The sequence below is a fragment of the Schistocerca serialis genome, chromosome 2 (genome assembly GCF_023864345.2).
Source record: "Schistocerca serialis cubense isolate TAMUIC-IGC-003099 chromosome 2, iqSchSeri2.2, whole genome shotgun sequence".
Classification (NCBI taxonomy): Eukaryota; Metazoa; Arthropoda; class Insecta; order Orthoptera; family Acrididae; genus Schistocerca; species Schistocerca serialis.
The window spans coordinates 785,333,103-785,355,002 of NC_064639.1; the positions used below are offsets into that span (position 1 = coordinate 785,333,103).

The following is a 21,900-nucleotide window of genomic DNA, read 5'->3' on the forward strand; positions in this document are numbered from 1 at the left end:
CTTTGTCCCAAGACTTTCACTGACGTTCCATCGTCACACCCACCCCCATAAATCGGCGGGAAATTCAAAATGGCTTATGCCCTTTCCAGGACTCGAACCCCAGTCCACGTCCACAGGCAAGCAGTCCAGATGCAAGAGTGGAAGGTTAGCTTAGTGTACTTTATTTACTTTGGGTGGGAAACGGAAGATCGGTTCTAATTACGTAATCAATCATGAAGATTTGGTCTAACAATACATCTACATGCATAGGGCTAGACAAGGAGCGCCTAAAATGGCAATACAGCCCAAAAATTCACAATGTCATACAACTGGCGTTATCTGCTGAGAAAAAAAATCGCAATACCACTCGAGAATAGTGGCAGACGTATTCAAAATACTCTACATAGGATGATCCCTTCACCAACAAGCCGGCGAGAAAAAGCTGGTGTGGAAGTTACTGTCTTTATTTTTGGTGGGAAATGTGTTCAACTAACGAGATGTTGGTGTTGGACAGAGAGGAGTTTAATAAGTGCGTTACCTCTAAGCAAACAGCAGAGAACTGTGTCTCTCACTCTTTGACGTCGCAGTTCACTACAGACGTCCCCTGCTGCACTGCTCAACAAACACCCTGGTGCTCGAAGTTCAAATAAACGGTGCTCTCTTTATTTCTCGACAACTTCGACCTATTCCACTGCCTCCGAGAGGTCACCTTCGTATAGCTGCTGAGTAACGTGTACGTAGTAAGAAGTCATAAGGTAGCAAACCGTCACTGAAGTGAAGGAAGGCCAATGGACACAACCACAGTTGTTGGAAAATGCTTCACTGTTCTTATTGCACATCGAAATTGCCGTGAAGAAACCAGCACTTATAAATAGAGAGCCATAACGCAGCACATATACTGGGAATTCAGAAAAATCATTGTAATAACACAACTACCACAAAAACCGACACATCACACCAGGGGAGAGGGACGGCAGCTGCATGTGTGATCTCCTTGGTGCTTGGTCACGAACTAACCAGAGTAGAACCTGTCTTACCTTCCCTGAACCATTCCCCTCCCTACCTTTCCTCACCGTACGTCTCCTATCACATAGGGTCCACAATGAGATCCATCTGGTGGCAGTGATGTAGTGTCTCCATTCTGTGGAAATCTATCACAGATGGATAAAAGAGTCAAGAACAGGATGCTTCCTGCAAGCTATTAAATGTGTTTCTCCGAAAGACTGGACTGCTTGGAACAACAACGAAATTCTGGAGAACTCTCCAGAACACTTTTTTCTAACGTCCGTTGACTGGGAAACAGGCAGCTGCCACCGCATCTACTGGCCGAAGACTTTGCTCCCTGATATGGCATCGACTGTGGCCTGCTGCAGTCGGGACTCTGTGTCTCCAGCCGAGCAGGTGGTCCAGGCGGTCAGCACTATTGACACCGACAAAAGCTACACATACGCAGTAGGCGACGATGCCAGCGGGTCACAGAACAAAACAAGATAAATGACTTCTATCACGACCATGTGTTGTCTGTCTAAAAGTGCAGCTGTGGCAGCACTCCCCTGCCATGACTGATTGTTTCCAATGGCGCCCACCGTTCTGTGAGAAACAGTTCACTTATAAGCGAGCCTCTATTAAAATTCCGGCGATAAAATTGTTCAAATGGCTCTGAGCACTATGGGACTTAACATCTGAGGTCATCAGTCCCCTAGAACTTAGAACTACTTAAACCTGACTAACCTAAGGACATCACACACATCCGGCAAGATTCGAACCTACGACCGTAGCAGTCGCACGGTTCCGGACTGAAGCGCCTAGAACTGCTCGGCCACCGCGGCCGGCAGTCCGTCTATAGCTGAGTGGTCAGTGCGACGGAAGACCATGCTAAGGAGTCTGGGTTCGATTCCTGGCTACGTCGGAGATATTCTCCGCCCAGGGACAGGGTATTGTATTGTCTTCATCATCATCATCTCATCCCCATCGACATGCAAGTCGCCGAAGTGGTGTCAACTCAATAGACTTGCACCAGGCGACTGGTCTACCCGACGGGAGGCTCTAGCCACACAGCATTTCATTTTATCTATTATAAGAAACATCATCGCGATGATAATAAAAAAACAGTCTTCTTTCCACTAAACAGGCGCCGTCCATTTCTTTTAGTTTTATGAGCAGAATCACTATATATTTCTATATTCCAGTGCTAGATACAGTTCACATCTTTTTCCCCATCTCCCATTTTTGGTGACATCCAACGACGAGAAAAGAACTACTGCACTGTCGCCGCTTACAGATGAGTAAACTGCAGAGATCGGAGCTCTATAGCAATATATCCGACAGATGTATTAACTTTACTCCCATCTCCTATAGATATCCAACCTGCGTAATATCGAAAAAAAGCTTCCACTGTTTTGCTATGGAAACTACCGATCACTGTAGAATGTCCTCGTTATTTCGAAACTTCAGAGTAAACAAAAAGCGAGGATTTAAACTCCGAAGAAAGAAAACAAACAATCTAACGAATCATCTATGTTAAGCAGTTTCTTTCTGTTTGACAGACAAAGTTACATGGCTTGAGAGCGTCCCTACTATTGAAATCAGTGTCCATAAATAAACTGTCATGCACGTGTGTATTACAAACATTAAGGTCACATGAAATAACATTACAGAATGCAACTTTTCACGCTATTTGTTCACTTGTCGGAAAAAATACAATCATTTTATGTTCCGCAACAACAGGCTATAATTCAGGAGGATGTTGTTATTTTGTACAGTATGGCAGGCCCTGTTTTACCGGTGCAATGCTACATTGTGCTGACGTTTACGAAATGTAAAAGATAATTCATGAGAGCATGCCTTTTAACAGAACCTCCTAACGTCACCTAGTAGAGATCCTGCAATACACACTTAGGCATAGGCATAGAAAGAAATAGAGCAAATGCACTACATCTGTAGAATATATGGTTGTAAGTGAGAGGGTGCATTTGAATACAGTGCTATACTATACCATCTGACTAATGCGTTGCTCTATCTTGCATGTACGAATAATAGAGAGAACTATCTCCTCCATCCAACAGACATCTGGCATACAAAATAGCGTAACTGCGATGATCGTGTGACGTCATCATGGATCTTTAACAGTATAAAAGGAGGTGTGACAGGCGCAGCAGGATGCCTCGGTTTGTTGTTATTACTGGGGAATCTAGACAATCTTGTTACGAAATATTGGTAATATAACCTGCATCTAGGAATTTGAATGTGCTTACATTCCCTATAGAACCGATTATCGAGGGCCGGCCGGTGTGGCCGAGCGGTTCTAGGCGCTTCAGTCTGGAACCGCGCGATCGCAACGGTCGCACGTTCTAATCCTGCCTTTGGCATGGATGTGTGTGATGTCCTTAGGTTATTTAGGTTTAAGTAGTTTTAAGTTCTAGGGGACTGATGACCTCAGAAGTTTAGTCCCATAGTGCTCAGAGCCATTTGAACCATTTTTTGAACACATTTCCTGCCAAAAATAAGGATACTACCTACCTCTCCAGCCACCAAAATTTAAAATTCCCATCAATAGGGCACGTGGGGGAGGGGTGGGGGATGGGAGGAGGCGCGAACCCACAAGCTGGCTAAGGTAAACCCATGACATCATCGGGTGTACTCGGGTAATTAATTGATCCGTTTCATTTGACGTCAATTTCATATCGCAAGTGTCCTCAGAATGCCATCATCCGATTCCTATTGTAGCGTCGTACCAACTTTCCAATAACCTCATCGCATAAGGCGGCCTCCTATACTTTCCAACGGTTTTCATTGCTGGATTTTGCAGGTTGTTGTTTTTGTCAAAATGTTGTCTCAATAGCCTGTTGTTCATTTCAGCAGAGCTGAAAATCAGAAGGTACCAAGTTTGGTCTGTATGGTGGGTAATCAAACACTTCCTGTCGAAAACGCTGCAGGAGCATCCTCATTGTCCATGCAATGTGCGGCCAGGAACTGTCATGAAGAAGTAACTGCAAGACAGTTAGATGATGTGGGGTTGCATGAAATCAGGCGAAATCTTTCTGCAGGCACCCATATTTGGTGGGAGACACTATTTTCTAGACATCTTTACGCGCTAACTGTGCGATCAGAACTGAGAAGAGCGACTTGACGCTATCCACGAACATACTAGAGACACTACCCAACACATCTGTACAAAGCTTCATCAGATTTTCACAGTGGTTTCGATTTTTCTGCCCATCGTTCCTTACTTTCCGTATAGCCCTCATAATTTAGGAAATACACATGGTCATCGAAAACTGAGACTCACATCAGTGCAAGAGAAACGGTATTCAACTCATCCAGGAAGGATATTCTTTATAAGCTATCCCTACCTCGCAGCATTATCTCCATTACAGAATAACGGGTTATCCAGTAAATCAGTGGCGTTATGTTCAAAAAAATGTTCAAATGTGTGTGAAACCTTATGGGACTTAACTGCTAAGGTCATCAGTCCCTAAGCTTGCACACTACTTAACCTCAATTATCCTAGGGACAAACACACACACCCATGCCCGAGCGAGGACTCGAACCTCCGTCGAAACCAGCCGCACAGTGGCGTTATGACAAAACTATTTCGTTGGATTCAGGTCCTTCTTGCTTTAAGTTTCTTACATACATACTCATAGATTTAGTTGTTGACAACTCACATAAGAAAAGTATTCTTCAAAATTAAAAATGTCAGACCTTCGTGACATTAAAAGTCGTTGCAATCAACCAATCAGTTCTTCAATTCAAACATCAAAGTGCGTTTGTAAGTAAATGATTTGGGTCGAACTCTGCCAGTCTGTATGTTGACTCAGCTTCAATAAGTGTTTGGAAGAGGATATGTCTTTATCAGTACAATCGAATAACTCAAACATCTTGTAATATTTTAGACACTACAGCTGCTGGTTCCACGGTCTTCTTCAAGAGTATTCTGATACTGAATTTGCTAATTATCCAGCAATAGTACTTCAGGACAAAACATTCATTTTCCAACAGGTAGTAATGATCCTTAGAAGAAACTATCATACGTATGAAAACGAACTGGCAATCCCACAAACCTCACCACTGGTTACAATTACTGCATTGAAACATATCTATGCTCATACATGAAAGCTGTGCCGCGTCCACGACTGAAATTACGATTTCATACGTTTTTCATGATCAGTAGCCTTAGCCATTAGGATCACACAGTATGCCAACTGGGATGCCTAATTTCCATTGTCACTCGTTGTTTCCATTCTGTTTTCCGAACACTTGCCTACGGCTACATGCACATTTCGAAAGTCATCTTGCGGCGGGTGGTGGAGAATTTCGTGTACCACTGTCACTGGTCTTATATTCAGTACATTCGTATTTTGTTCATTAAACGATAATGCGAAACTGTTACGAACACCTTTCGGAAGCAAAGAAAGATTGCATCAGCCTGGATGTCGGTATCGACTGCCCCTAAAATCTAGTGGCCGAACAGAGAGAACTAGGTTTACATGATAGTTGTTCGCAGATACGAGGTCTGCTCAAAAAATTCCATAACATTCGTAAATTCACGCCAATGGCGTGTTGGAGCGATATGCGGTTGACATACCTGCACACTTCTGTCTTTAGTGTGTAACTGCCGGAAGTTTCGTTGTTGTACGCCTGTTCGTTATTGTTCGGTGCTGTATTGAGTGCTACGTTGTGTCGCACAGTTCGCGAATTTCGAGATGGCAGAGCTAGAGAAGCAACGCGTCTCCATTACATTTTTGCGTGAAACGCAAGAAAACCTTCACAGAGACACACGAAATGATGCGGGACGCCGCACTCGGCGTTGCGAATGGTTCACACAGTTTAAAAGTGGCCACACCGAAGTTAAAGATAACCCTCGTTCACGACACCCTTCGACGTCTACCGACGAGGCTCATGTCATGAACGTCACGAAATTGTGCGTGCCAATCGAAGACTGACAGTCCGAGAGATCGTAGAAGAATGTAAAATTTCAGGTGGATCACGTCATGAAATGGTTCAAATGTTTCAAATCGCTTTGAGCACTATGGGACTTAACTGCTAAGGTCATCAGTCCCCTAGAACTTAGAACTACTTAAACCAAACTAACCTAAGGACATCACACACATCCATGCCAGCGGCAGGATTCGAACCTGCGTCCGTGGCAGTCACGAGGCTCAAGACTGTAGCGCCTAGAACCGCTCGGCCACTATGGCCGGCTCACGTCATGAAATCCTGACACATGGAATTCATCGTGTTGCCTCCGAGTTCGTCCCACGGATCATGAGTAAAGACCAAAAAGACCTTCCCCTCGCAATCTGTGACGAGCTCTTGGATCGCCAAATGAAAACGAGATGTTCCTTAAGAGAATCATAATCGGTAATGAGGCGTGGGTCTACGGTTACGATGTCGATACCGAAGTTCAATCTTGGGTCGGGAAAGGTTCTCCAAGACCAAAGAAAGCTCGTCAGGTCAGGTCAAATGACAAAGCCATGCTGATAGTTTCCGTTGACTTTGAAGGATTAGTTCAGCATGAATTCGTGCCATAGGGACAACTGCTAATTGAGGTGCTATCGGGACATGTTTCGACGCCTGCCAGAAAATGTGAGACGGAAACGGTCTGAAATGTGGCGAGAAAATTCATGGCTCTAGCATCACGACAACGCTCCCGCACATTCGTAGCTGTTGGTATGTGAATACTGCACAGAAAACGAAATCACTGTACTGCCTCATACTCTGTACTCTCCGGACCTGGCCCCTGCGGACTTTTTTTACATCAAAAGGTGAAAATCCCGTTGAAAGGACGACGATTTGCAGCGATAGAGGAGATAACAGAAAATTCGCAGACGGCGCATCGCGCGTTCCAACAAGAGGCTTACGAAGACTGCTTCCGGAAGTGGAAACGGCGTTGGGGACGGTGCATCAATTGTGGTGGAGAGTATTTTGAAGGATACCACGCACAACAATTAAAAGGTAAGCGTAGAAAAATTTTGCGGACGAACTTTCGGAATTATTTGAACAGACCTCGTGTAATGGGAATCTCTCAACCAACCAGTTGTACGTCAAACGTTTATTCACAACCTTTACCTAGGTAAAAATAGCATATATTCGAACCAATTTATGGAAATCATATGGGCAGCAAAAAGGAACACCAAAAATCATATGCAGTGGAAATATAAAATAAACTAACGTGTTATATATTGCGTGAAAGAAACGAAGTATAAGGCTTTTTTTAAGGCTTAGACAACAGTAAAATGATCTATATAAATGCTATGGCATAGTCATAAGGAACCAGGTTTTAAATTGTAAGACATTTCCAGGGGCAGATGTGGACTCTGACCACAATCTATTGGTTATGAACTGTAGATTAAAACTGAAGAAACCGCAAAAAGGTGGGAATTTAAGGAGATGGGACCTGGATAAACTAACAAAACCAGAGGTTGTACAGAGATTCAGGGAGAGCATAAGGGAACAACTGACAAGAATGGGGGAAAGAAATACAGTAGAAGAAGAATGGGTAGCTTTGAGGGACGAATTAGTGAAAGCAGCAGAGCATCAAGCAGATAAAAAGACGAGAGCTAGTAGAAATCCTTGGGTAGCAGAAGAAATATTGAATTTAATTGATGAAACGAGAAAATATAAAAATGCAGTAAATGAAGCAGGCAAAAAGGAATACAAACGTCTCAAAAATGAGATAGACAGGAAGTGCAAAATGGCTAAGCAGGGATGGCTAGAGGACAAATGTAAGGATGTAGTGGCTTATCTCACTAGGGGTAAGATAGATACTGCCTACAGGAAAATTAAAGAGACCTATGGAGAAAAGAGAGCCACTTGTATGAATATAAAGAGCTCAGATGGAAACCCAGTTCTAAGCAAAGAAGGAAAAGCAGAAAGGTGGAAGGAGTATATAGAGGGTCTATACAAGGGTGATGTACTTGAGGAAAATATTATGGAAATGGAAGAGGATGTAGAGGAAGATGAAATGGGAGATACGATACTGCGTGAAGAGCTTGACAAAGCACTGAAAGACCTGACTCGAAACAAGGCCCCGGGAGTAGACAACATTCCATTAGAGCTACTGACAGCCTTGGGAGAGCCACTGCTGACAAAACTCTACCATCTGGTGAGCAAGATGTATGAGACGGGCGAAATACCCTCAGACTTCAAGAAGAATATAATAATTCCAATCCCAAAGAAAGCAGGTGTTGACAGATGTGAAAATTACCGAACTATCAGTTTAACAAGTCACGGCTGCAAAATACTAACACGAATTATTTACAGACGAATGGAAAAACTAGTAGAACCCGACCTCGGGGAATTTCAGTTTGGATTCCGTAGAAATATTGGAATACGTGAGGCAATACTGATCCTACGTCTTATCTTAGAAGCTAGATTAAGGAAAGGCAAACCTACGTTTCTAGCATTTGTAGACTTAGAGAAAGCTTTTGACAATGTTGACTGGAATACTCTCTCTCAAATTCTGAAGGTGGCAGGGGTAAAATACAGGGAGCGAAAGGCTATTTACAATTTGTACAGAAACCAGAAGGCAGTTATAAGAGTCGAGGGACATGAATAGGAAGCAGTGGTTGCGAAGGGAGTGAGACAGGGTTGTTGTAGCCTATTCTCGATGTTATTTAATCTGTATATTGAGCAAGCAGGTAAGGAAACAAAATAAAAATTCGGAGTAGGTATTAAAATCCATGGAGAAGAAATAAAAACTTTGAGGTTCGCCGATGACATTGTAATTCTGTCAGAGACAGCAATGGACTTGGAAGAACAGTTGAGCGGAATGGATAGTGTCTTGAAAGGAGGATATAAGATGAACATCAACAAAAGCAAAACAAGGATAATTGAATGTAGTCGAATTAAGTCTGGTGATGCTGAGGGAATTAGATTAGGAAATGAGATGCTTAAAGTGCTAAAGGAGTTTTGCTATTTGGGAAGCAAAATAACTGATGATGGTCGATGTACAGAGGATATAAAATGTAGACTGGCAATGGCAAGGAAAGCGTTTCTGAAGAAGAGGAATTTGTTAACATCGAGTGTAGATTTAAGTGTAACGAAGTCGTTTCTGAAAGTATTTGTATGGAGTATAGTCATGTATGTAAGTGAAACGTGGACGATAAATAGTTTGGACAAGAAGAGAATAAAAGCTTTCGAAATGTCGTGCTACAGAAGAATGCTGAGGATTAGATGGTTCAAATGGCTCTGAGCACTATGGGACTCAACTGCTGAGGTCATTAGTCCCCTAGAACTTAGAACTAGTTAAACCTAACTAACCTAAGGACATCACAAACATCCATGCCCGAGGCAGGATTCGAACCTGCGACCGTAGCGGTCTTGCGGTTCCAGACTGCAGCGCCTTTAACCGCACGGCCACTTCGGCCGGCTGAGGATTAGATGGGTAGATCACATAACTAATGAGGAGGTATTGAATAGGACTGGGGAGAATTTTGTGACACAACTTGACTAGAAGAAGGGATCGGTTGGTAGGACATGTTCTGAGGCATCGAGGGATCACCAATTTAGTATTGGAGGGCAGCGTGGAGGGTAAAAATCGTAGAGGGAGACCAAGAGATGAATACACCAAGCAGATTCAGAAGGATGTTGGTTGCAGTAGGTGCTTGGAGATGAAGAAGCTTGCAGAGGATAGAGTAGCATGGAGAGCTGCATCAAAGCAGTCTCAGGACTGAAGACCACAGCAACAATAAAGTCATAAGGCTTACACAACAGTAAAGACGATCAGCATTTTGTGAGTATATGGATCATTTTACCGTTGATGAAGTCTTATGGACTGATATAAATGCAATGGCATAGCTATAAAGCTTAGTCAACAGTAAAAATGATAAGCATTTATATGGATCATTTTACTGTTGAATAAGCCTTATGACCTCTTTTCCCTTTTCACACAATATGTAACACGTGAGTTTATTTTATATGTCTACTGTATATAATTTTTTACGTTTCTTTTTTGCTGCCTATCTGACCTCCCTGTACTGGTTGTCACATATCTTTTTTTTAGGTGTTATTATTTTTCATGAGGAAAACTGGTTTATATCTGCCCAAATGTTGGTAAAGGTTTGAATACATTTTTGAGTGCAACTGGTTGGCTCTATGATTCCTACTCTATCCATAAGTCTACTATTGCTGACTGCTGCTAAGTTCAAGATTTTACAGTTGTTTGTAGAATCTACTTTCGTTTCTGCAGGGGAAGATTTCGGTCTCTAGAAACGTGATAAGACACGAGCGTGAAAGGTATCACAAGATTTTGCAACCGACTAATGTCAGTGATATAAGTCTAGATAGTTGTGTGCATCATTAAGTAAATTATTGTTGAATATAAGAATGAAAAAAAATGGTTCAAATGGCTCTGAGCACTATGGGACTTAACATCTACGGTCATCAGTCCCCTAGAACTTAGAACTACTTAAACCTAACTAACCTAAGGACAGCACACAACACCCAGTCATCACGAGGCAGAGAAAATCCCTGACCCCGCTGGGAATCGAACCCGGGAACCCGGGCGTGGGAAGCGAGAGCGCTACCACGAGCTGCGGACTATAAGAATGATCTCCACATCTTTCCAGCCACTTGGAAACGCTTCTTTCCTTCAGCGAACGCTATAGATTGCTGCTAGAAGAGGAGTGGGTTCTCTCAAATACTTATGCAGAGTCATTTTTAATACGCAGAGTTTCTCCTGTCTTGGCAACAGCACCACTGCAGGAATGATGATAGATGGTACACGCTACAGTACGCCAGTCTATGAACACAACAGATTTTATGCTTCAGTTTAAACGTACCAAATCTATCTGATTAACAATGTTATTTTCATAACAGTTATCAAAAAATCAGACAAAATTACAATTTTAATTTACTGCACGTAAACCACTTGATGGAGAAATACTTGAAATGTTAGCAATACGTTACGATTGCGTGAAGGACGATGAAAAGTTTCTTGGAAAAGTAGAAGTCAAAATCATTAAGAAATACTTCAGCCATGCAAAAAAAAAAAAAAAAAAAAAAAAAAAAAAAAAAAAAAAAAAAAAAAAAATTATCGACATTATCTAATACGGGGAAACCACATCACCATGTGTTTGCAGCCTTACTACGAGTACAGATTAGATACAACTCATATATAATGGATCGATAACTATGATTCGAAATGTATAGCATCGTTAGGATCAGTCAGTAGATTGTAGGTTTGATTTCGCAAAATACAAGAATCTCATTCGGTTCTATGTCCGAAAAGGTTTGGGAAGTAGTGGCAATCTGTTTCTCTGTACTTAGATAGAGCAATACTGTGTTGCATATGTAATCCAATAAGACTGAACATTTCTTCTTTATACGAGAAGCGTTATCCAGCGCATAAATGGCACGTTTCCTAACGACATTTAGTCGTTACGGTTATTAAATGCCTGTTCTCTATGAAAAGTGATCAATATTAAAGGACGAGCTTTCAGTTGATGGATTGGTGTAGTCGTTAGATCAAGAAATGATAGTTCCAGTAAAGCAGAAATAAAAAAGTGGAAGTGCCTGAGGAATCGATTACCTCGAAACAGCACGAAGTATAACTTAGGAGTATGACTTTGCCAGATCAGATGCCAACATGTTAGTTCTTATGGATCTCACGAAAGCACTTATGTATCAGATTTAACTTGCGCTCTCGTCACTTATGACTGATAAAATCAGTCATATTAGACACACTTTAGTATTTAACTATAATCTAAAACGTTCGTGATACAGAGGTCCCTTTAACATATTCTGTCAACGGTGACAAGTAGGTTATCTGTTAAACTGTGTAGCCGTGAGAAGTATTATTGGGTCACTTCATATCGTACATGACGCAGAAACATTGAATTAGTTAATCACAAGGTGGCTTTGTACACAAGTTAAATACATTACTCAAACTACAAGGGGCATTCAAAAAGAAACGAGCCGGAGGCATAATTACAGAAACCAGTACCTGTATGTTAGAAGCATTGGCCCTGGCTGTTGAGACACTTGTCCCACTGTAACACAAGGCTGTGAATGGCTGTTTCATAAAGTTCCCGGAGCTACGATGTGAACCAATTCCGCACGTACCGCTGGACGTCGTCGTCCGAGGTGAATCGTTTGCCCCTCAGAGTCTTTTTCAGGAGACCAAAAATGGCGTAATCCCAGGGAGACACGTCCGGACTGTATGGAGGGTGGCCCGAGAACATCCCATTTGAATTTCTGCAGGAGTGCCGCGACTGTGTTGGCCGTATGACGCTTTGCATTAACCTCACACAAGTGAGATTGCCTGGTCGTTTTGATTTGATCGCTTGGCAAAGGGTGGGCAAGGTTTGCGTGTAACGCTGGGCATTCACTGCTGCAGCAAGTGAATCAGAAGGAGGCCATCTTGGTCAAAGAAGAACGTCGGCATAATTTTTCCTGCACTTGTGTGGATGGCCTTGGTTTTTTTTTTTTTTTGGTGGTTGTGACCCTGGATGCTTCCACTGGAGACTTTGTCGTTTTGATTCTGGTTCGAAGTGACACCATGGCTCATCTCCAGCCACCAGGAATGCATTCCCTTCCCGAGCATAGCGCTGCAGATAATCAAGACAGTGGGCCATTCGATATGCTTCCTGCTGTGGTTTGAAGACTGTGGAGCATCCATTGGGCACACACTTTGGGCAGCCGTTCTTTCACGATGGTGTGAACACTTCTGACGCTCAATCCGAGCACTGCTGCCATGGCTTTCACTGTCACTCGGCGGTCCTGGATAATGAGTGCATCCACCAGCTGGACGATGTCATCGGTAATGTAGTATGGTGCTCCAGACCATGCATCATCAGATAAGACATCCGTCATTCCCTGAAGCGCTTGTGCCACGCCTTGATCCTTGCAAGGGACACGCAGTGTTCGATGTCCACTTGTGACATTCGTCGATGAATGTCCGTTCCTCCTACTCCTTCCGCTGTCAGAAAACGGACAACACCTCTTTTCTCGTCTTTCGACGTCTCTATATCACTGTTTGCAATGTGACTGGCAGCGTTCGACGCCTCTGTGCCTCTGTTCGTTGTAGTAAGTAACTAAATCAGATAAAACACTTCCAATTTGCCATCAAGTTAGGTGATAACGAAAACAAGCCCACATAGCAGAAAAAATCTGTTTTCAGAAAGTAAACAAAATTTCAAGCTTTCTAATGCGTTTCTTTGGCTTTTCAAACCCCAGACTTGATGAGATAACTCTCTGAGTGTTTTACCAGGTCTCTCCAAGCTCTCTACCACAAACTTCAGGAAAACGCCAATAAAAGTGTAATACCATTAATACGATTCTTCAGAGGCACAAAAAAGTAGTTATTAACAAATTAGTTCCGTAGGCGTTGATGATGATGTTTGGTTTAACTGCGCAGTCTTCAGCGTCCGTACGAAGTCCAAATTTTTATACAGTCCCTTTTTTTTTCACAGTCCTATCTAGACATTATCACGAATGATGCTGATGAAGATGAAATGATGAGGACAATACAAACACCCAGTCACTGGCCAGTCGCCAGGTCGGGAACCGAACCCGGGACCCCGTGATCCAGAGGCAGCAACGCTTGCCACTAGACTACGAGCTGCGGACTATTCCATAGGCGAAAGCTTGCTTAACCTGACAGAAATAATTGACGGCCAAATTAACAACTTATGACCGTCCGTAACTGTCGCTTATCTTGCTTCATGAGACATTGCCTAGATTTATAGGCCATGTACTTGCAGCTAACATCCATCGAGAAAGCTACACGTATCTCGTAATTCTTCATATTGATATATTTAACTAAGTGAATCAAAGTATAAAATCACGGAAAGAAACATTGCAAGTATATACTTAGTCTCCAGAAGACTTCGTTTCCTGTTAGTAATACGTCAGCGAAGGTTCACTACGTATTCGGAAGGTTCTCAGCAACACAAACAGATGTTGCCAAATCGGTATGGACAGTAGAACAATAAAAATTGGGTTTTTCTCAGTCGGATGTTAGAGTGGTGAACGTAGAATCCTTCATCGCCATCAGTGAAAAACAAGCGTTGGAAAGCCCCAACCATCTCGGTCACAGTGAATCATCACGCGATCAGCCAAGGAACAACTAAATACGTCAATCACGTAACGAAAAAGTTCGAGGAAATTCCTACGAGCAGCACCGTTGAATCATCACCGCAATATTTTAGTCTGATACGACATCGTATAAGAACCTTGACGATGCCTATACGGTGTGTGCCGATATGTTGTCAGTTTAGTACGATGACCATAACTAATTTCTTAGATCTTTTTATTTTAAGCTTTAAGGAGACCTGCAGTGAACGTTTATCGATAGCAATTACAAATCTGATTCATTTTATATGTAACTATGTTACAATCTGAGAAACTGACACTAACAATGAAAAACAACTGTACATACTTTCACAACACACCGAGCGATGTGGCGCAATTGTTAGCACAGTGGATTCCCGTTTGGGAGGAGCGGAGTCAAAATTTCCGTACGGTCATTCTTGTTTATGCTCCCGTGATTTCCTTAACTCGATTAAAGCGAATTCTGGGACGTTCTTTCAAAAAAGGTGATTTCTTATGACCTCGCCGTCGACTTGACGTTAAACACCAATCTTTCTCCTTTTCGGTACATAAACGAGTTCCATAACCATTCTTAGCAGAGCAGCAGGAGAAACTTCTCAGCATTTACCAATGAGGCAAATTTTCCACTTGCTTTACATACAATTTTGGAGATACGGGCATTGTAAATGCAGACTACTCTCCCAGAAAGCAAAAGTGTTACGTATAAGCAAATCTTAATGTAGCTTGTTCTAATGGACAAGTCTTTAAAGTCATTTACACAAAGTGTAACAAAAATGATGTATACTGACGAACACTTCAATATGTTTTTAGAAATAGCATAATTTATTCTACATCGTTTCTTTCGTTGCTTGTCTTTCATATGATACGAGAATCCGCTATTGTACGGCTTACTTAGAGAGGCTGGTGAGTGTAGTTGTGCTCTTTATTAATACTGAAGCCATATTTAAAACAGTCACTAATTATTTAAGTTTTATTACGATCTGCACCAACAAAATGGAAAATTCCTGTACTGAAGGCTACGTCCTATAGGCAAGAATGTGGTATCAACACGATGGGTGTCCGGCACATTTCTCAGTGATGGCTAGAAATAGGTTGCAGAGACAATTGCCATATCGTTGGATTGGACGCAGACAAGATGTGTCGTGGCCGGCTCGTTCGCCAGACTTAAGGTCTCTGGATTTTTTCTTGTGGGGATTCGTAAAAGACATTGTTAATAAGACGTTTCAACTACACTTGAAGATATGCGTGAGAGAATTATCAGAGCATGTGCTTCGACAAGTGCCGAAATGATTACGAATACCACTCAATCCATGACAAGAAGACTGCAGCACTGCGTTGATACCAATGCTCATCACTTCGAACACCTTCTGTAAATGGACGTTCATGCCTCCTTTGTGACCTTCGTTGACCTTCAAAACCCTTACTGTCACTGTTAGTGACTCACCCAGTATATTCGACAACCTTTCCCTGAAGTAAATGTAAATCGTTTGAAAACTGGAATTGACTTTTTTTCTTTTTTTTGACAGGAGGAAGTCTAGGATGTGAAGTACCGACTACGAAGAAATCATAAAAAGATGGAGGTCACGCTCCGATTGAGGATGTAGGGACAAGGAAATTGCCCATGTCATTTTCTGTGGAACCATCCCGAATTTTGTCTTAAACGATGTAGGAAAACAGGGCAGATACTGTGGAAGGCCTCTTGGAAAAATAGACAGTTTTGAATATCTTGGTACAATACTAAGTAGTGACGGGAGAATAGAACAAGAGGTGATAAATAGAACTAAGAAAGAAGTCTGTTGTCAGGTGAATAGCACTATATTGGGGAGGAAAGAGATAAGTATGAGAACTAAAATGCAAATTTACAATGCAATAATGGCACTAATTACATCGTATGATATGGAGAGTTTGGCACTACAAGAGAAACACCTAAGTAGGTTCATATTAGACGTGAAGGAATACGGGAAGAGACTGGACAATAGAAGTAATGAGTGTAGTGTTTGAAGTGTGCCAGGAAGTTTGAAATGAAAAGTTATTCCTTTTGATTAAGCCTTTGTTGTATAGCAATAACTGGATGCTGGCAAAGTTTCGCTATAATAGTGTAAATGAATACAGATTGTGTAAACATGTGAGGAATGATGTATCAACTGGCAATCAAAATGGAAGCAGACAGATGGACACTAACGAAAAAAGCCGCCCATACAGTCACAAGCCAGCACCCAGCATTATGCCAGAAATAGTGACGTAACTTCCAGAAAACCATCTGAAGATGAACCTGAAAAGGTTCGAAAATCGGTTCATGGAATAATAAATAACTATTCAAAAAAGTGACTGATTACAGTTTTATATATTTACATTAATCCCTTTTGTAAGAAGTTCAGTTAGTCTCGCAAGTAAACGCGGTATTGCCCTTATGCTTTTGAGTTGCTGGACTAGAATTCCAGGCTGTTCTTCCCCATTATTTGTTGATGATCTCAAACTGTACAACTCTGTCATGCACGTGGTGTAACACCACAAAATTATTGTTGTGAGAAAACAATTTATAAGTATAGAAATTTGACATTTCAATCCGTTTCTCTACAAATTCTTCGAATTTTACACCCGTTGTTGTCACGACATGAAACGATTATTAAAAAGGTTGTAAATGTGTCCCCATTCTCATCTTATTCTTCTTTATCATTTCCTGGCTTTTACACCTCAAAATCAGCAAAAGAGAGATTGCCATAAAAATTTCTGCAATGGCATGAAAAATTTCACTTGCAAATGCTGCCCACGTTGCTGGCCTGGAAACCTATGTGTAGAGGCATCAGCTGCATGGAGGACCACATTTGTATATGGTACACCCAGTCTTTGCATCCTTGGTCACTGCCTACATACCAAAGGATGTTGCCATAGCGATCAGTTAGTTTGCCTGAACACAAGTTTCTCAAGTTATGCAGTTAGTTGCAATTGAGATGTTTCAAAGCTGTCGTTCAAGCGTAGCTCGTCCGTCACTTTCGACCAAACAGCGTCAGCGATAGTTATAGAATGGATACTGAAATCAGTAGTCAAGAACAACCTTGTTCCCTTCTTGTTGCAGTGATTCATTTAATCTGTACTGAATGACGAATGCCCTCTAATTTAATCAGCTTCATCCCGCATGTACAGGGAATTCAAAGAGAGATTCATTGACTAAACACCGAGCGAAGTGGCGCAGTGGTTAGCACACTGGACTCGCATTCGGGAGGACGAAGGCTCAAACCGGCGTGCAGCCATCCTGATTTAGGTTTTCCGTGATTTCCCTCAATTGCTTCAGGCAAATGCCCGGTTGGTTCCTGTGACTGGGCACGGCTGACTTCCCTAGCCCGATGGGACTGATGGTCTCGCTGTTTGGTCCCCTCTCCCAAATCAATCAATTATCAACCAACCTTTGACAATCATGCGGCAGCGGGTAGAGCAAGCAAGGAAAAATCATTATTCTTTCATCTTTCCTTTGTTCCTGCGCATCCGCTGTTATAATGGTATTAATATTCTTAAAGTTACGGAATACGTTAGAATAGTCAAAGTTTTTCCCCCAACGGTTTCTCTTATGTAACTGAAGCTGCAGTGATAACGTTCAAGTTCCATCAGAGACATCATAATTTCTACTCGTTCTTCAAGCAACTTTGGTACACAGTTACAGAAACGGGGTACGTTCTCAGAAGCATCCACGTCCTTCCATTTAAAAAATTACCCTGACGTGCTTGAAGTGTCCTGCTGCTTGTCCTACGCTTCTGTTGAGAATGAATAGAAACCAGAAAAAGTGATGTAACATTAGAGTTTAACGTCGTAACGATAAGGAGTTTATTAGCGACTGAGCGCAAGACTGAACAATGGCAAGGAAGAAAATAAGTCGTTTCCTTTTCGAAGGAATCATTTCAGCAGTTGTCTTAAGCGGTTTAGGGACAGCACACAGAAACCTAAATGAGGCTGTGTAGTAGGGTTTCTGAAACCTGCTCATACCCGAATGCGTAACAGAGGAACTTATTAGATTAAGATAGTCTTGACAATCTGTTGTGAAGAGTGGTTGGTTTCATACCGATACAAAGAGACGCTGTAGCGCGAAACGCCACGACGAATCGCAGAAAATACTAGTGTACGTCGTCTTTATAGCAACAGGAAATCGGAAGGACATCATTTCGTACTACTTGCTGTCGAATATTTCTCAAGCTTTCCATCACAGATAAAACAATAATTCACAAATGTGATGTATGTATACGAGTATCTCTGAAATACCCTATGTGATCAAAAGTATCCCGACACCTGGCTGAAAATGACTTACAAGTTCGTGGCGCCCTCCATCGTTAATGCTGGAATTCAATATGGTGTTGGCCCACCCTTAGCCTTGATGACAGCTTCCACTCTCGCAGGCATACGTTCAATCAGGTGCTGGAAGGTTTCTTGGGGAATGGCAGCCCAATCTTCACGGAGTGCTGCACTGAGGAGAGGTATCGATGTCGGTCGGTGAAGCCTGGCACGAAGTCGGCGTTCCAAAACATCCCAGAAGTGTTCTATAAGATTCAGGTCAGAACTCTGTGCGGATCAGTCCATTACAGGAACGTTACTGAAGTGTAACCACTAAGCCACAGGCCGTACATTTTGAACAGGTGCTCGATCGTGTTGAAAGATGCAATCGCCATCCCGGAATTGCGCTTCAAAAGTGTGAAGCAAGACGGTACTTAAAACATCAATGCACGCCTGTGCTGTAATAGTGCCACGCAAAACAACAAGGGATGCAAGCCTCGTTCATGAAAAACACACCGTAAAACTACCGCCTCCGAATTTTACTGTTGGCATTACACACGCTGGCAGAAGACGTTCACCGGGCATTCGCCATACTCACACCCTGCCATCGGAACGCCACATTGTGTACCGTGATTCGCCACTCCACATAACGTGTTTCCACTGTTCAATCGTCCAATGTTTACGCTCCTTACACCAAGCGAGGCGTCGTTTGGCATTTACCGGTGTGATGTGTGGCTTATGAGCAGCCGCTCGACCATGAAATAATCCAAGATTTCTCACCTCCCGCCTAACTGTCATAGTACTTGCACTGGATCCTGAGACAGTGTGCAATTTCTTTGTGGTGGTCTGGATAGATGTCTGCCTATTACACATTAAGACCCTCTTCAACTCTCGGCGGTCTCTGTCAGTCAACAGACGAGGTCGGCCTGAACGCTTTTGTGCTGTACGTGTCCCTTTACGTTTCCACTTCACTAAAACATCGGAAACAGTGGACCTAGGGATGTTTAGGAGTGTGGATATCTCGCGTACAGACGTATGACACAAGTGACACCCAATCAACTGACCACATTCGAAGTCCGTGAGTTTCGCGGAGCACCCCATTCTGCTCTCTCACGATGTCTAATGACTACTGAGGTCGCTGATATGGAGTACCTGGGAACAGGTGGCAGCACAGTGCACCTAATATGAAAAACGTATGTTTTTGAGGGTGTCCGGATACTTTTGATCACGAGTAAAGCAGACCAGGCGCCAGTTCTTTTTCTTTTTTTTTTTTTTTTTTTTTTTCAGGGAGACCCTCGATTTTGGTACAAACAGTGTGCGACGCTTATTGTACACTAACTGATCAAAAGATCCAGATACCTCTATGCAATGCGGAATTGATCACTAGATGTCACAAGAGGCGGATCAGCTAGTATAAAAGGAGGCGGACAGTATTATATTGTCAGCCGAGAAGCATTTACCAAACTGATCGAGCAGGAGAGCTGAGTGACATCGAACATGCACTAGTCATTTGATGTCGTCTAGCAAATTCATCTGGAAAATTTCGTCTTCTTCTTCAATTCCTTTATGTCTTCAAACGTCGAGGTTGCCTTGCTCCATCCATTTCTTCCACTCCACTCCGTTCTCGCACATTCTCTTCACTTACACGATTGTTTTTCCAAGCCTTTGTCCCAGTTTCTCGACCCTGGCCTGCTGTGTGATACGGGATCTCCCTCGTCCAGCTCATCCCTGCACACGCATTTCAAATACTTATATGTATTTCTTCTTATCTTTATTTCTTCTTCGTGCTTTTTCTTTCCTTTCCCATTCTCTTAACATGCTCAACTGACGCCCCTCAACCACCACACTTATTGATTTCTTCTGTTCACTCTCTTTCCGCATTCTTGCATTTCTAATTTGATCTCGTCTAATTTTCCCTATTGCTGTCCTTATAAACTTCGTTTCTGTGGCAGTAATCCACTAAGATGTTTCTCTTCTAGTGCCAAACCCTCCATACCATATGCCGTAATTGATGGCATTATTGCACTGTAAATTTGCATTTTAGTTTTCATACCTATTTCTTGCGCACTATTTTGTTATTCGTCTTGTAGTATGATAAGATTGCTTTCTCGGTTCTGTTTAGCACCTCTTGTTTTGTTCTTCTATCACTATTTAGTCTCGTGCCTAGATATTCAAAATTGCCTACTTTTCCATTACAGAGCGTATATAGTTGTTCTTCTTACCAGTACTGTTTTGAAACCCACATTACTTTGTTTTTATCTGCATTCTCTACCATTCCCTTTCTCTTCAGTTCTACATACCATTCTATTAGGCCTGCTGATGTCTTCCTAATGAGTCGTCAATCAATATCATACCATCTGCATAGAGTTATGTTTGTAGATACACTGGTCGTAGTTCCTACTTTCCAAGCTTCGTTGTGTAGGATCGCCTCTTGCACGTTTTTCTTACTTCACCCAGAAAAATGTTAAAGTAAGGAGCTGAGGCTATCGTCTTGCTTGATTCTTTCTCCACTGAGAATTCTCCTCATTTTTCACGATTAGTACGAACCTCGCTCACTGGTTGTTCATATACACTTTTCACGTCAATCGTGAATTTCATTAATACGAACCTCGCTCACTGGTTGTTCATATACACTTTTCACGTCAATCGTGAATTTCATTGGTATCCTCGCTGCTACCAGTGATCACACTTGCTGCCTTGGCACAGAATCAAATTCAGCTTTAAGATGGAGAAACGAGAGATAAACGTCCGGGGTAATTGGCTGTGGTCTTCTCCATGTCGTTCTAATTGTGTAGCTGAGACCCTGTGTCTGCCCCCTGGCCTACAAGCAGGATGCTCCTCCTCCACATCCTCTTCCACCGCCCTACTCAGTTGCCTCTCCAATATACGAATAAACACTTTATAGATTCCTGACGATAGACGGATAGCCCTATAGCAATCGCAGTCATAACAGTTTGCCCTCCTAAGCAACGACATGATTAAGGTCTTCTTCCATTACACTGGGATACTATTCTCCGCCCACAATCATGATTAAGGTCTTCTTCCATTACACTGAGATACTATTCTCCGCCCACAGTCTCTGAAACAGTTGAGTAAGTTGTTTTACAGCCTCTGCACCACTATACTTGCATAGTTCCGGAGCTGTCCGTTCAGGTCCCGAAACCTTCCCTGTTCCAACTAGGTCAACTGCCATTTCCAACTCCTGTTCTTTTGTCTCTCCTTCAATTTCTGGGACTTGTATAATTTCATAATGTCCGACGTTGAACCTCCTTCTTGTACTCCCTGAGTCCTTTTTTTAAACTTTCCTTCATAGTGTCTTCTCCACTTCTCATGCACTGTTGCTTTCTCTGACACTAGCTTACTCCCATCCTTAACTCTCCTTGTTTGCTTCCTACATTTCCCTTTTATAAGGGAACGTACACAAGTGTCAAAACACGATATTGATGAAAGTTGGCTGTTCTGTAGATGGGGCAAAATAATGCAATACGTATTTTTTTGTTTGTGCCCAATTTCACTTTTAAGCGGTAAACCCCATCCCGAAAGGTAATTGGATATATTAGGTTTGGAGGGAATATCTTCGAATCGATTACACATAAAAAAATTGTC

The 21,900-nt window shown here is 42.4% G+C and overlaps 1 protein-coding gene across 1 annotated transcript in view; it reads left to right on the forward strand.

The window, feature by feature from the left end:
* The window catches only part of LOC126455710 (uncharacterized), a 202,503-nt gene that overhangs the window by 172,452 nt on the left and 8,151 nt on the right, over window positions 1–21,900 (forward strand). The gene's annotated exons all lie outside the window — the stretch shown is intronic.